The sequence below is a fragment of the Zootermopsis nevadensis genome, unplaced genomic scaffold, assembly GCF_977971745.1.
Source record: "Zootermopsis nevadensis isolate Lab colony 2312 unplaced genomic scaffold, Znev_1.0 Znev_ptg000029l, whole genome shotgun sequence".
Taxonomy (NCBI): Eukaryota; Metazoa; Arthropoda; class Insecta; order Blattodea; family Termopsidae; genus Zootermopsis; species Zootermopsis nevadensis.
Genome location: NW_028259161.1, coordinates 13,222,567 through 13,237,411, shown reverse-complemented (window position 1 = coordinate 13,237,411; position 14,845 = coordinate 13,222,567). Strand labels below are relative to the sequence as shown.

The window sequence follows — 14,845 nt, the reverse complement described above, 5'->3', positions numbered from 1 at the left end:
ACCAAATATGACTGTTGGTGAACCGTTTCACATAAATTAACGAGCACATAATTTGCAATTTGCTTAGAAGAATTTATCGGTACTTTTGTCTGGCCTTTGATGGACAGCCAAACTCACAAAATCTATTCATTGTCACTAATCTTTGTTTAAAATATAAAGTCCCAAACAGATGAATGCAAACATTTAATGAATAAAATACAAACATTTTAATAACTTAAACCATTGCATACGTCATCATTGGTACATAGTGAATTAATGAATCTAACTGGAATCTACGTCTTCAAAATGACAATCACACATGGAGATCAATTTTATAATGTGTACATATCTATATGGGACATCATTTTTCTTGAGGCACACACCCTTCGTCAGTTTCACAATTTAAGTAAGCTGCGTGGAAGTAACCATGACAATAAAATCTAAGTTTAACTCTAGCTACGACAACCTACAGCAATAGTCAAAGTTATGAATTAATCGTATTTAGTATACAATTCTTTAATAGACAATATTCTTTATTCCTGTTAAATCAGGTACAAGCAAATAATACAGTTAAATCAATAGTTTAAGTGAACAGAATAACATAAATTATGTGAATTCTCCCAGAAACTGATATTCAAGTTCCACAAAAGAGAGAATTTATATCGGTCAACAAACCAATAATCGCATACATGAATCAAATTAATTTTCAGGTTTCAAAAGCAACAAAATGTCCATATATGATGAAAACGGAGGCAATGTGCGGAACTATCAAAGTTGAATGCAGTAATCGGTCATATATTTTTCTGGTCACGAGCGGCTGCTCCAAACTGACCTCTAGGTCGGAGAGCTGAGCGATAAATATTCTGCACTTACAAAATAATACACAGTTATAAAATTTTCAGACTATAGAAGCACGCATAATCATATTAAATCCCCCTAAATTTTTAACAAATTTCTAACTTTAGTAAATGATTATTGTTACAAGATTTTTGTCGAAAAACCTGACATTACTTCGAATAAAAGGTAAAAAATTGCTTTTCGAAGCAGATTGTAAGAGTGTGAAATGAAATTATCTGTATCAAGTCAACGTCTAGTGGCTAGCTGCTGTAAACACGGTAATAAACGTTCGAGTACCACAAAAGTCAGAGAATTTACTTACTACTTAGCGACTAACAGATTTGTAAATAAGCTTTATTTATATTTATTGGATAATTACAACAACGTTTCGAAAACTCACTCTCATCTTCAAGCTCGTGTATTATGATTAACAAGTGCATTATGGACAACAAAATTGACTCTTATGTTATTGTTATGAAGTTGGAATGCCGGTTAAACAATATTAAATATGTAAATATCACCCTCTCAAGGCTTTAGTTTTCATATAAAAAAGTCAAACGAACGGCAAAGGGCAGCCAATTACAGAAATGAATGAAAACTGTTCCTGCAAACCACTTTTTTCTCTATCCACTACGCTCTTTATTACCAATTAAAACATCCAACTTTTATCTCCATCAGCCAGTGACGCATTTGGCTGTAATATCTTCTGCATGGCAGCCCAGGACCACTCTCAACTACTTCTCACCAAAGGACAGAATTACAATTTCTGTTTTTGACTTCAAGAAGTGCATGGCATACCGACATCTACTTCTTACCGGGGCTTTTAAAAGCGGCCTATCGTTCAAGACGCGGATCCCAAAAGACCGACTGACTTCATCGCTGAACTGCTTCCCCACTGGAATACAGAAATGCGAATATTCAGAACTGTTCATTTTTCAGGTCATGAACACCGACTTTACACCAAAATATATTTTCAATATTAGAGCACGCCATGTTATGGATACGCAGGTTTCTTCTATAGAGCACGTAAGACCTTCATTGCAAAACAAAGGGAATTCCATCCCCCCAGAAAATTTTTGAAAGCGATTCTCTTGTTCAGACACGAGTTGGCTAAACTAAGACATGACAGTCGACAATTTAAGAAAATTAAGTAAAATTTTTAGATTCACACGGCGGTGAGTACAAATATGTTTGTCTTCTGGATTGTAGCGCTGTGTAGTCTGGTAGAAGTTCACCAACGTTTAATGGGTCCTTGCTGCTTCCGTCATCAGGATCATATTGGAGTAAGTGCACTTATTCATCGCTCTGATGATGGAGGCAGTAAGGACCTCTGAAAAGTTGGTAATCTTGTACCAGACTACACGGCGCTACAACTCAGAAAACAGTCATCTTCCTCTAAGTAAATCATATTTTTCTTTCGCTTGCAGACTAGCAGTGGAAACTTAGTCCAACACAAAAACTCAGTCCTTATATCAGCAATGGCTTTGGTTTACATAGTAAGCCTGTTCTTCCTTCTACCGGCAAGCCGGTGACGTAGGCGAAACGCACAGTATGATCCCGACTATCGTACAAAATAACACCTCCCCTCTGTCCTTACAATGGCTGCAGTACAAACCTGTTTCCTTTCAGAGAAGTCCGAGATTAGATTTTCGGAAATGAAGCCGGCAATCATTACTGAAATTCCTCATGGTTTACTTCAGATTCTCCTTACAAGCGCTAGGATAGTACATGCCAAGGCAAAATCTCGCCAGAACTTCTACAGTCATCATTCATAACAAAGCTTTCATTCAATGTTGTCTCCATTATCACAGCAATGATCGCCCTGATGATGGAGGGAGTAACCAACTTTGAAACGTCAGTAAATTTCTACTAGTTTACACAGGGAGAACCTTAAATCTCATCATGCCAAAGTTGGGCTTTTGGTTAGTAACGCCCTGTGAACGTTTTGGCAGATACCAATGTTTCGGAGGAACATACAGTCACCGTCTTCAGTGCTTGTTCTATTAATGATATATGTTAAAAGCAATGCAAGTATTAAAAATCGAGAATACCTTGAGAAACTAGTCGATACTACTAGCCCAAAAAATTTCAATACAAAAAAAACCTTATTTTACTTACAGGCGAAAACACTCGGTTTAATGTTAAAAGGCGCACAAGACCGCAGGAGTGAAGGAGTTCAAATTATGACTTGTTGCCTTATTACAGAAATTCCTCTTCAACACAGGTGCGTCTGATTATGAATAATAGGAATAGAGTACGTGAGAATACGGCAAAGTTGGCAGTCAGGCAAGTTTATAGCAACTTTCTCCTCCGTAGAGCACCACATTATCTTCTGAAGGAGCCATTCCCACGTGCAGCAACCAGCAACTTTTCTTAAATACAAAAAAAAAAAGGAAGAAAACGTCTGTTTTCTTGGATGCAGAACCTGTGGTCTGGTAGATATTGATCGACGTTCCAGAGGAGCTTACAGCCTACATTAATCAGTGCTTAATTTGAGCAATTCGCTCCATAATTTGTGCTCCTCAGAAAATTGTATTAAAGCTATCAAATGAAAATAAGTTGCGCTAGACATGCAGCACGAATGGTGAAATGGGAAATGTATGTAACATTTCTGTTGGAAAACCTGAGGGGAAGAAGCCCCTCAGAAGATCTAAGCATAAATGGGAGGATAGTATTAAATGGTTCTTAGGAATGCATCGTGGTGGATAGTGGTGGGGGGGGGGGGACACCAGAGAGCGTTGTGGCGTGAACAGCGGGCTGCTACTGCATGTATGGCAGACTGCGAAGCCTATATTCAAATTTTCTTCACCAGCCAAATGACTGTTCACATTTGTTTTTTGCGTATATAAACTGAACCGCTTTGGACAAACATTAGTTGGGAAATGGTTTACTGTAGCATCCTAATCGATGTGTTCGCCGAATTTTCTTTCCATCTGCCGTTTTACACATCACCTAGTTTTATTCCTCAACTAGTAATGTCCTACCGTATTCTTTCTTTCCATAACATTCTTGGCATTTATTCTCAGATTATCTGATGCAGTCATACATTAATTCTTGCCATCTATCTTCTTCTGTTTGATTTACATAACCATTACATTTAAATCCTTAACTTTCACCTCTGTGGCCCCGTCAATTTTCATTTCTTCAACTTCCATTCTTCTCATTTCATCACTTTTTAGCCTTCTCATTATCAGAAATTCTGCACTCCCTCCTCACAACTGTTGACAGAACAGAAGACGCCATTCCGATAATATTACGCTAATACGTAAACCTGGTTCAGACATTCATAATAGCCGTGTCAATTGTTCTGGAAGAAGGAATTATACGTAAACATCATTCAGACTTTTACTTTGTCGGTGTCAACGTAGCTCTGTCACGATGAAACCGGACCTCTACTCTGCAAATATCAGGCTGATCTGATTATGTCCACGGTCAAATAACTTTTACTCTATTCACGACAATCGATCACTGAACGTTTATGTTGAAAGCCTATTGCAGATGGTGACATATGATTGGCTCATAATTTTCCCGCTCATGTTGTTATGAATGGTACTTGTTAAAGCACGAATATAATTTTACCATCGCTGATAGCAAGGTTCGGAGTATGTTAATATCCAGTGTTTAAGGCGGATTGACTGGTTTATCAACTTAATATTATCATACACCGTATTATTATTATTTATTTACTGCAATTGGGTTTGCACCCGGTATATGTACTAGGTGCGATCGGAAAGTTTCCAGACTGCGCGTATAAAAACCCTTATCTCAGGTATTAAATTCATCCATCACCCTCGAAGTAGTTCCCCTGGGAGTGAACACAACGATCCCAGCGCCGCTGCCAAGCCTGGAGGCATCCCTGGAAATCTTTCTTTGTCAGCCTGTCAAGCACCATCTGCGATTCTGCCTGAATCTCTTCTATCGTCTCAAATCTCCTTCCCTTTAGCTGAATTTTCATCTTTGGGAAGAGGAAGAAGTCACACGGCGAATAAGGAGGGTGCGGATGACGGCCATGGTGTTTGAGGCCAAAAACTGCCGAACTTTGAGGGCGGTGTGCGCTGGCGCGTTGTCATGATGCAGCAGCCAGTTGTGGTTGCGCCACTTTGCCGGCAGCTTCCGTCTCACATCTTCACGCAACAATGTCGCACAAGTCGTTGATGGTACGACGTCGATCTTCGTGAATGACCTGCCGAATCTTCGTAACATTTTCGGGCGTTGTGCTCGAAGATGGTCGTCCAGAACGCTCGTCATCATCGACAGAGGTTCGGCCATTTTTAAAACGTGAATGCCACACAAAAGTTTGTGCACGACCCATTGCGGACTCCCCAAATGCTTGCTTTAGCATTTCATAGGTTTCCGTAGCCGTTTTGGCGAGTCTTTGGCAAGAGATTCAGGCAGAATCGCAGATGGTGCTTGACAGGCTGACAAAGAAAGATTTCCAGGGATGCTTCCAGGCTTGGCAGCGGCGCTGGGATCGTTGTGTTCACTCCCAGGGGAACTACTTCGAGGGTGATGGATGAATTTAATACCTGAGATAAGTGTACGGGTTTTTATACGCGCAGTCTTGAAACTTTCCGATCGCACCTCGTATATTCCATAACCCAGCTGTTTTAAGTATGAATTGTAACTGGAAGACAAATTTATGTTTGACAGAATACAAATGTAGGATACATTTTGTAACGATTGGTATTTGAGAAATTAATATTCGACTAAATTCAGTTTAAATTTTATAACGCAGGGGTGGTGGTTAATCGACATTAAGCACAGAAAAATTTACCCGGTCGCATCCAAATTGAATCCGAATTAGTAAAAATTAGAAAATTTAATCGCATAAATAAAAAATGTGCTGCACCTATAAAACTCAATGTTAGTAAATCACAAATCACATGTCCACGGGCTGTTAATTGAAGAATTCTAATTTAGTTTCTGTTCGAAAATAACCATGCTACAATTATTTTCAAGTGTATGTAGAAACAAAAATTCAATTCAACTGTTAATAAACACTTGCGCATTTAACATACTTAAAACATTCCAGTTAAGATGGGCATAATTAATTGTTCCTTCACGTTACAAAATCACGGAAACCAACCATAAACTTCAAAGGAAAGCTTATTATGAGAATATCTCGCCTTATTATCTCTTCACTTCAGCATTCTCGCTTTCAAGAAGTGACGGTCAATTTTACGATAACCAGGTCACATTAAAAGAGCGAGAACAGGGCTTAAAACAGGATCCATAAAGTATTAAATTTTTAATTATATAGCCATGGGGCTTCACTGCAAATAAGTACTTCATTCAAGTTCCAGGATAAAATGTTTAATAACGGAGAGTTTAGCATTCCACATTATTCGGTTTTGTAGAAAAAGGAAATTAGACTTTAAAATATGTATTATTATATCACAACAATGCACCAAGGAAACGTAACAACAAAGCAGGCTACTCTCTGCCAGCAACCTATCGTAAAAAAATGCAAATGCAGAAATGTAGGTTTTTGGAAATGTTCTGCAATTTACGTATAACGATTCAAAAAATATAATTACATTGATATAAATTTTAAACTAAATTTCTTTCATTTCACAAGTCCCGAAACTCTACAAAATATTAGATATTATTACTATAACTATAGATTTTTTATCATTTTTATCTTAATCATCTTTCTGTCCTCAAATGTTTTCTCTTTCGCATTACAGTCCGATTCGGGTGGTTGTTAATGTTACCTCTAAAAATATTAGCACAATTTATTCTAATAAGTACGTACATACTTGTGTACACCCACTGTACAACGTATATGAGTTTGTGTAGAGAGAGGTGGGATGGCTTACACACTCCTAGGTTCTGAAAATTTACTGCTTGAAGTTGGACGAAATCATCAAAACATAATTTTCAGGCTGTAAAGAACCCGGCAGTAAAACCTGGGGCAAATCACTTAAGATATTTACACACAATTGTTATTTTAAGAACAGATAAAACGCGCCGGACTGTAAGCGGACTCGTCATCGTGGTTCTGGAAATAATTGAAATAAAACAACGTGGACACAAAGATTTCTACAGCTCGACAAGAGAAATTCGAACTTTAAAACTTCATAAAAATATTAGTTACATAGACCTGTCAAAGCCTTTAAAATAAACCAACTATTCTTTACTATGATTTCTGTAAGGCCCAATATAAAGGTACACTTGTTATGGTTTCTAAATAAAAAATACGACAAGAAGGCTTAATACCTAATATGATAATATCTCTAAATATTAATATTAAACTCTGAAAAAATAGGCCTACATAACTTTTGTAAGTCAAGAAGATGGTATTATTTATCAGAAAATATATCTGCCGGCAATTTCTGCACAAATTTTTGTCTTACCTCTAACAATAAATGCAGATGCTTTTCCACTCTGTAATTTAAATTTAACAATCATATACACTTTTTGTGTAAAGCCATACTATATTATCCCCATTTGATTCCACACAGGCAACTTATTTCTGTTGAATTACTTATATACCGTTTATTACATTCATGTCTTCTATATTAAAAATTCCGTACCGCTTATAATATTAAATTTCATTCTGACGTGAGAAATGTTCTCTCTAATCATTAGCTACACACCTACTTCAAACTCTAAGTGTCATCATCTGAGGCTCTACAATCCAGTGTGGGTTTTGGCTGCCTTTTTTGCAGGTTACTTAATCTATTGGACATTTGGTAAGACTCCTTAGACAACTTATCAGCCCGCCGCAAAGCCTCTACCAGAACAAAGGACATCGCAACACAGCAGAACGCTAACAAACATCCATACCTTGAGTGGGATTCGAACCCATATTCCCAGATTCATTTCGCACAAAGCCCAGGCTTCAGACGGCGCGACAAATGTGACCGGCATCAAAATATACGTACACGTTTATTATCCAGAAAATGTACAGCTAACATCTGTGAGGTTTAAACCGTGTTAGAACAATACAACAGTCAGTAATCCTGGTCGGAATCCTTCCTAAGTTACGTTCAGCATTCAACTGTTTCAAACTTGCAAAGTTGTAATCGCATCAAACTGCTAAATATATTCCGGTCCATCTTAACGTCTCTCAAGAGGCCTGTTTGTTCGATTCGATTCGAGACCTCCTTCTTGACGCTTAATACTGCATCGTCTAAGATGAGTTTCCTCCTAAGTTTAAACTTCGTGTACAGAATGATTGTTTCGTGTGTAATTATTCTTCCTGTAGACTATTCAGGTGATATATTTTCTTGTACTGTAAACTTTCAGAGTACAAGACATTTGATATAAATAATGTTCATGATGGATTGTTAGAGGAAAAGAACTACATAATCAGAAATGTTACAATCAGAGTAGCTTAATCAGCATACTGACTAACTACGGACTGGACGAGGGTCGATTCCCAACACAGATCAAAGGATTTTTTATCTAGCCTTTGCGTCCAGACCGGCTCCTACCCAATGGGTACCGGGGGTCCTTTCCCAGAGGTAAAGCGCGGCCGGAGCGTGACGCTGATCATTCACCCCCATCTAGTGTCGAGGTTAAAAAAGGACCTAAATCTGCTCTCTCCCCCCTCCAAGCGCTTACACGGCGTGTAGCGGGAGAAATTTATTTATTTATATATTACTTTTTAAAGTTAACGTAAAACTTTGACTTTTGTAACACAACTGTAAGAAGAAAGTAGAAAATATTAGTTTTCAAATATTTATAAAATAAAAATACATTTTTCGTTGCAGCAAAATTTCTGATACAATCAGAAAACATGCATTTCTATATTAATTAAGTTTTAAGAAAAGAATATTACATACGTATGCAGAGGATGGAGAAATTTAATAAATGCTATCAAAATAAAAATAACTCGATAAAGAACGAGAATGGTGATGAGGTTGCAAATTCTCAAAATATTAATAGAGTATAGAATTAGTTTCATTACGTAGTTAAGGTGGTTTGGGTTGACGAAGTTGGGAAGACTGAAATAACTATACAGCTTAACCTACACTAACCGAGCTTATGATTACTGAGGTTGGCAATGCGCTAATCAGATTACGGCAGAATTTATCTGAGATCCACAAATTAATTCTACCTAGAATAGAAAAAGCCTGCCGAGAAGTGAAAAAAAATTATAAAAATAAATAGAGACATTAAACATTTCTGAAACATCGGTGCAATATTCTAGAAGGCCGTCATATTCAACTTGAAGCAAAGCTACCATTTGCAAGAAAGGTGTACAGATTGGTGGACAATATTAAAACTGATTTTAAAGAAAGATTTTTGGAAAGTACTGACTGATCTGATTTGAACTGACTTCGGCTCTTGTAAGTGTACTAATTAATCTTCGAGTTCCATATAAATAGAGGATTTTGACTAGTTAGCTATTGTCAGGTTATCAAAAAGAACTCTTTTACATGGGAATAAATATAATTACTTTTTAATACACTGGAAATAAAACCATATTTAATGGTTTATCCTATTAAAAGTGTATGTAATGTGGCCTGAGCTACTGGCAGCGTCGTTAAATAAACATAAAATGTAATACTACAAGCATGAATTTAAGTTCCTACTGCGCCGAGTATTAATATGACTTTTCCGGGTTGTAGCGACGTGTAGCCTGGTAGAAGCTTACCGACGTTTCGGGGATGCCTGCCGCCTCCATCGCCTTTGTAACACACGTAAACTTCCACCACACTACACGGCGCTACAACCCAGAAGACAAGTCATCGTCTAAACACAATATATAGTGTGTTGTGGTGAGTGTACGTAGTGCTAGACTCAAGACTGCCTAGGAGTGTCTGTAACACATTGCTTTCGTATCGATTGGCCATCCCGAACACTCCATTCTGCTTAAATAAACTTCTCGGAACCCAGAGAACAAATAAAGCTTACAGTAGTCTGTGGAATTTCACCCCATTAGAAATTATAATGAAGTCTGGTGAGGCGAATCAACCTTATAACCAGTCATCCACGCTGAAACCCGAGTTAAAAATACCAACTGGTAGCAAACTTTGTTCAGAAATGTCGATCTGAGTCGAAGGGGAAAAGACATTTTCTAATTTCTTTTCTAGAGCAGACAGAGACTGTTTCCTAGATGTACGCAACTTTCTTTGTTTCTTATAGGAGAAACTTTGGGCTTCGAGTTTCATCAGCATACAGACGAATCAGAGGTTCTTATTAAGGTGACCTCTCAAAGACATAAGAATCTAAATTAAATGAATGCTCACAGGCTGACGTGTAGCAGTCACTGTACCTAGCGTACAGATCTCAGGGGAAAGGAGAATACTTTCTTAGAAAATGACTGTTTTCTGGGTTATTCAGCCGTATAGTATGGGTCACGTTCACCAACATTTCAGATGTCCTTGCTGCCTCCATCATCAGGACGATGGGTAATTATGGAGGCAGCAAGGACCTCTAAAACGTCGGCAAATTCCTACCAGACTACACGGCATAACAACCCAGAAGAAGACCATCTTCAATATGAAATACGTCAATGATTGTTAAAGCAGACGGTTTCTACAGGTAGCACTGGTTCTTAAAGCTTTAAACACGTAATTAGATTCTGCAGGTTTCAGTCTAATAAATACATGCTGAGATGTGTAAAATTTAGATTTAAAATAAAAACCATTTGTTCGAGAAAAATACTTTCAAGAACTCTAGTTATTAACAGTAAAATAAGTTAACTCAGAGGTTGTTATCTTTACTAAGTACGTGAAAAACAGTGGCGCATACCATAACGGGGAGAAATCCCTTTCGATAAACCAAGATCAAATGCAAGTTTTATTATAAAAGTATTTCAGAGCAATCAATGATAATGAAGCTCTTCGGTGGCTTTGCCTAGGTGTTAAGTTTATGATAATTTTATATTAAAAGTTGGGTTGCATGCTTAAACCATCACCGGACATAAAAGGTAGCTGATAATATACTGAATAATCAGTCGCGGACAGCTGACAAGTGGTGGTTTAGGCAGAGGATAAGGTTAACAACTTCTCACTGCAAAAAACCCAATTTCTCATAAAATATTAAAAAGTACCCCAGACTTGAAAAGACAGCTTACAAGCGGATTCGTGCAAACACGGTAATAAAACTTGTGGTTCTATAAAAGGTAGAATATTTGGCTAGCTGAGCAACTATTGGCTTTTCAAGGCCTTACTCCATGCAATTAGGTGTAAGAGTCAGAACAGAGGAAAAAATTTTCGTTTACATGTTCTTATGTAACAGAAAATCGAAACATATTTTTCCTATGGCCTGGTCGCTTTCCGATATATAAACAACGTCGTATGTTAAGAAAAGCTGTTCCAATATTCCAGTGGGATTTGGATGTGAGGACGGAGTGACAAATAGCAAACTGTTACTCCGTCTGATGCCTCCATCTGCGTCTTTCCTCACGACACACATAGGGCTGGCCATGACATAAAAAAGCAGTTTCGTACTACACAATGGTATAGAACTGGAGTCTCTAAAGGAAATGTGTACCACCCCCTGGAGAGACTTTCTCAAATCTCAAATTTCAGCCCATCCCCATGATCGGTCATGATCTATAGCAGGGGTCTCCAGACATTTTCACAAGGACTATTTGGTCAATAAATTCTATGCTTGCGTACAGAAATTTCTGGACAACGTCCCTTTAAAAACATAGGTGACCAACAGACAAATCTAAACTATCTTTTTATGAGATGATAAAGTTGCGTCATATTGTGATAAATATATATTTCTTTAAATCTTGTCAGTCTAATCACAATAAAATTCCTATTAAATATTAAAATATTACCATAATTAACATTTAAATATTTAAAATATATTAAATGATATTCTCTATCGAAATGTTCGATTTACATTAGAACATCACTTTTTACACGACATGTTTCAGTTCTAAAAGAACCATCTTCAGGTGTATAAAATTAAATAAACTTAAATATAATTTCTTAAATGCAACTTTTAGTCAGATGTTTATCAGATTTCAAATGATGTTTTCTTCCAGATTTTATTGTATTTTTAATATCGTATTCGAAGTTGTTCTGTATGTACGTCGTGCTTAACATGATTTTGTGTGGGTGAACGTAAACAAATATCTATCTTTTTATATTAAAACTTGTAAAATAAATGTGGTAAATTTTGATTTGTCCAGCAAATATTCATCCCGCGTTCCGTACAAAGTCTTCATCTACAGCGGGTAATTTTAGCAAAGATGCAAGAAAATTTGTGACTCTACGTCATTACAAATGGACCTATTTACAAGTGACGAAGTAATTAAGAACAACATTTACCAAAGAATATCAAATTTTTAACTCATTCGATCCTATTACACTAACACCACTTCCAGTTCTCGTCTCGTCATTACGTATGATTGCATTTATAATTTGGCAAACTCTCTACGGAACGGATTTCAATTTTTTTCCACTCACTACGCAGAATTCGATGTTCTGCTAAGTCGACATCTTATGCCACTCTTCCCTACATTGCAAGTGAAAGCCCCCATCACTCACTTGAGGTACAGGATGGGTTTGTTAAACGCATAAAACATTACAATGATATTTAAACCACACATTCTTGTAATGAAAGAGAATTTCAGTTTCAAGCGACACCAGAACCATTTACTCGGGTGCATTTTACGACCTACAATAGTGTCATTAAAGTTCCGAGGGTTTTCTTAAGTTCTAAACTTTATACACCTGTCTAACAGCCTAGCAACCTTTTGAAACAGGGCTGGCAATATTCAATTTTAACTTATTTTTAAAATTAACCTTCAAATTTCTTATATGAAACGAAAATAACTGTAAATAACATTACTAATACATCTAATTACACTACAAATAATTTCCCAAAAGATGTGTACACACATTCAATTAATCAAATAAAAACAATTTAATGAACTACTTTAGAGATTAATTATCAATCACACATTGTTGAAATTATTCACCAATCACTGCTGTGAAGTGACGTACTTCGTTGTCTCATTCAGTCAATTCGAGCAAATACTAGAAATTCATCCTAAATGGCTGCAGCCCGCTTCTTTCCACTCATCTCTCCCCATACGTAATACGTAATTATATTATCATCTGGGGTCATAACCTTTTCAGTTGAGAAAACGTCGGTAAGTAGATAAAAAAACTTTGTGAGGTCCGGGATATTGACGACAATGTGTACGACTATGTCTGGGTGTATTCTGGGATGTTGTACTCTGTACAATGGTAGGTAGTGACCGACGTTTCTGAAGAGCCTACTACCTCCATCGTCACCCTAATAATGAAGGTAGTGAGCTCCAGAATACGTTCCATAATATAGTCATCTAATTAATTTAGTGTTCTGTCTGACGACAGGTCCACATGAACAGGATCATTCCATCCTCTTCTCGGACTGGGACCTGTTCATATACGTTCTTGGCACATGATCCAGAAGTGGTTTGCCATTGCCTTCTTCTGTGTGTGAATGGAGTAATTGTTGGGATGCCACGGAGAAACCGGGGAAGACCCCGGAGGAAAACTCCGTGTTGCCTAGTCCACGGCCTTGCCCAACACAAGTTATAAATTCGGGCACCGCCGGGAATCGAACCCGAGACCCCAGGATTACAAGGCCAGCGTTCTAACCGCTAGACCACCATGGCTTGATATATAGTCATCTAAGTCACCAAAATATATGATCTCCATATCTATAATTAATACCAGTGAAACACAAAGTGCAGCCTGTACTCTACGTGTTAAAAACTCACATTTTAGCATAAGCCGCGTACATTATTCACCAGATCTGAAAATTGGCAATAACTTTTAACAAGGACGGTCGTCATGCGCAGTAAACGAAAGCTGACACTGACATTCCTTCTATCTGATGTTGGTTTTAATGTCAATATGTAATCTAGATTTTATCGCCTTTGAATTCCAAACACACTTTCAATTTCATGTACATATTTCAAAAGGAACGTGCTAGAAATCAAGGCGGCCTTTCAAGGTGGAATTGCCATTACTACAATGTTACACCGTTTACGACCTCCAACAGGCAAGGAATTGGTAGGTTTCCGAAAACGTCACGTATATTCAAACGGAAACCATTAAGTTTTAAGGCATTTAAACTTCTTACGGCGGCAAAGATGTTGATGGCCCTGTCTGTAGTACAGCCGTGTAAACTTGTAGATAAATACTAAAGTTTTGAAGGAACATGCTGCTTCCGTCCTAAAACATATTACCTCCACTTAATATCCGAAGATAGAGGTAATACGTACCTCCAACATGTTGGTAACCATCTAATCCACAAGCGCCTAAACGCAGAAGACCAATATCGACCTTCAAGTTTAATTCTTTCTACTTATTATTTCCTTTATTTACATAAGTATTCAAAGATGGATTTATATAAATTTCTTTATTTGAAATATTCATCTTTATCAGGACTATTGATTGCAATTTTTAAGAAACAATTACCTACCGAATAAAGCACTTCAGTCACAAGAGACGCAGAGAAATTCTACGTTCCTACGTGTGGCCAAAGTCTGAAGATCTATAATAGCCGAGGAGACAACAATTCTGCTCGTGAGCCGTCGTTCATAAGAAGCAAAACCTCTTAACTATCCAAAGGGCTTTACTTCAAAGAGTTATTCTGAGGCAGAGGACAAGAATGATAAATTGCCTAACGTCTGTGCTGTATAGAAACTTTCGACTGTTCCGCCATTACGAGGGATTTGGACTGATATCTTTCCTTCATGCATAAGATGTGGGAACTTACACCCAGCAGTGCTATAACAAGCAGTCTTCATTCCATAGTCCTTCTCGTATCCTGCTATTATTCTTCAAATTTTGGTTGTCCTCAATCACCATACATTTTCTCTGTTCCCCGAGGCCATTTTCATCTGGTCCTTTACTACATCTTCCATTTCTTGTCTCCTTCACCTCTCTTCCTCTTTTAGTGCCACTAGAAGCACTACGCTGTCAGTTCATAGGTTATATTCTTTCTCTTATTGTCTTTCATGATCACTACGAGAAAGTACTGTCCAAAGTTCTACAATATCGGGCCACACATTCTGTTAAGTCAAAGTTATAAATTTCTGTCTGTGTGTTTTCTTTACCCA

General features: G+C 37.4%; 1 protein-coding gene across 4 annotated transcripts in view; it reads right to left on the bottom strand.

Moving 5' to 3' along the window:
• LOC110840276 (nephrin) overlaps positions 1 to 14,845 on the bottom strand; it is a 545,495-nt gene that overhangs the window by 209,343 nt on the left and 321,307 nt on the right. The gene's annotated exons all lie outside the window — the stretch shown is intronic.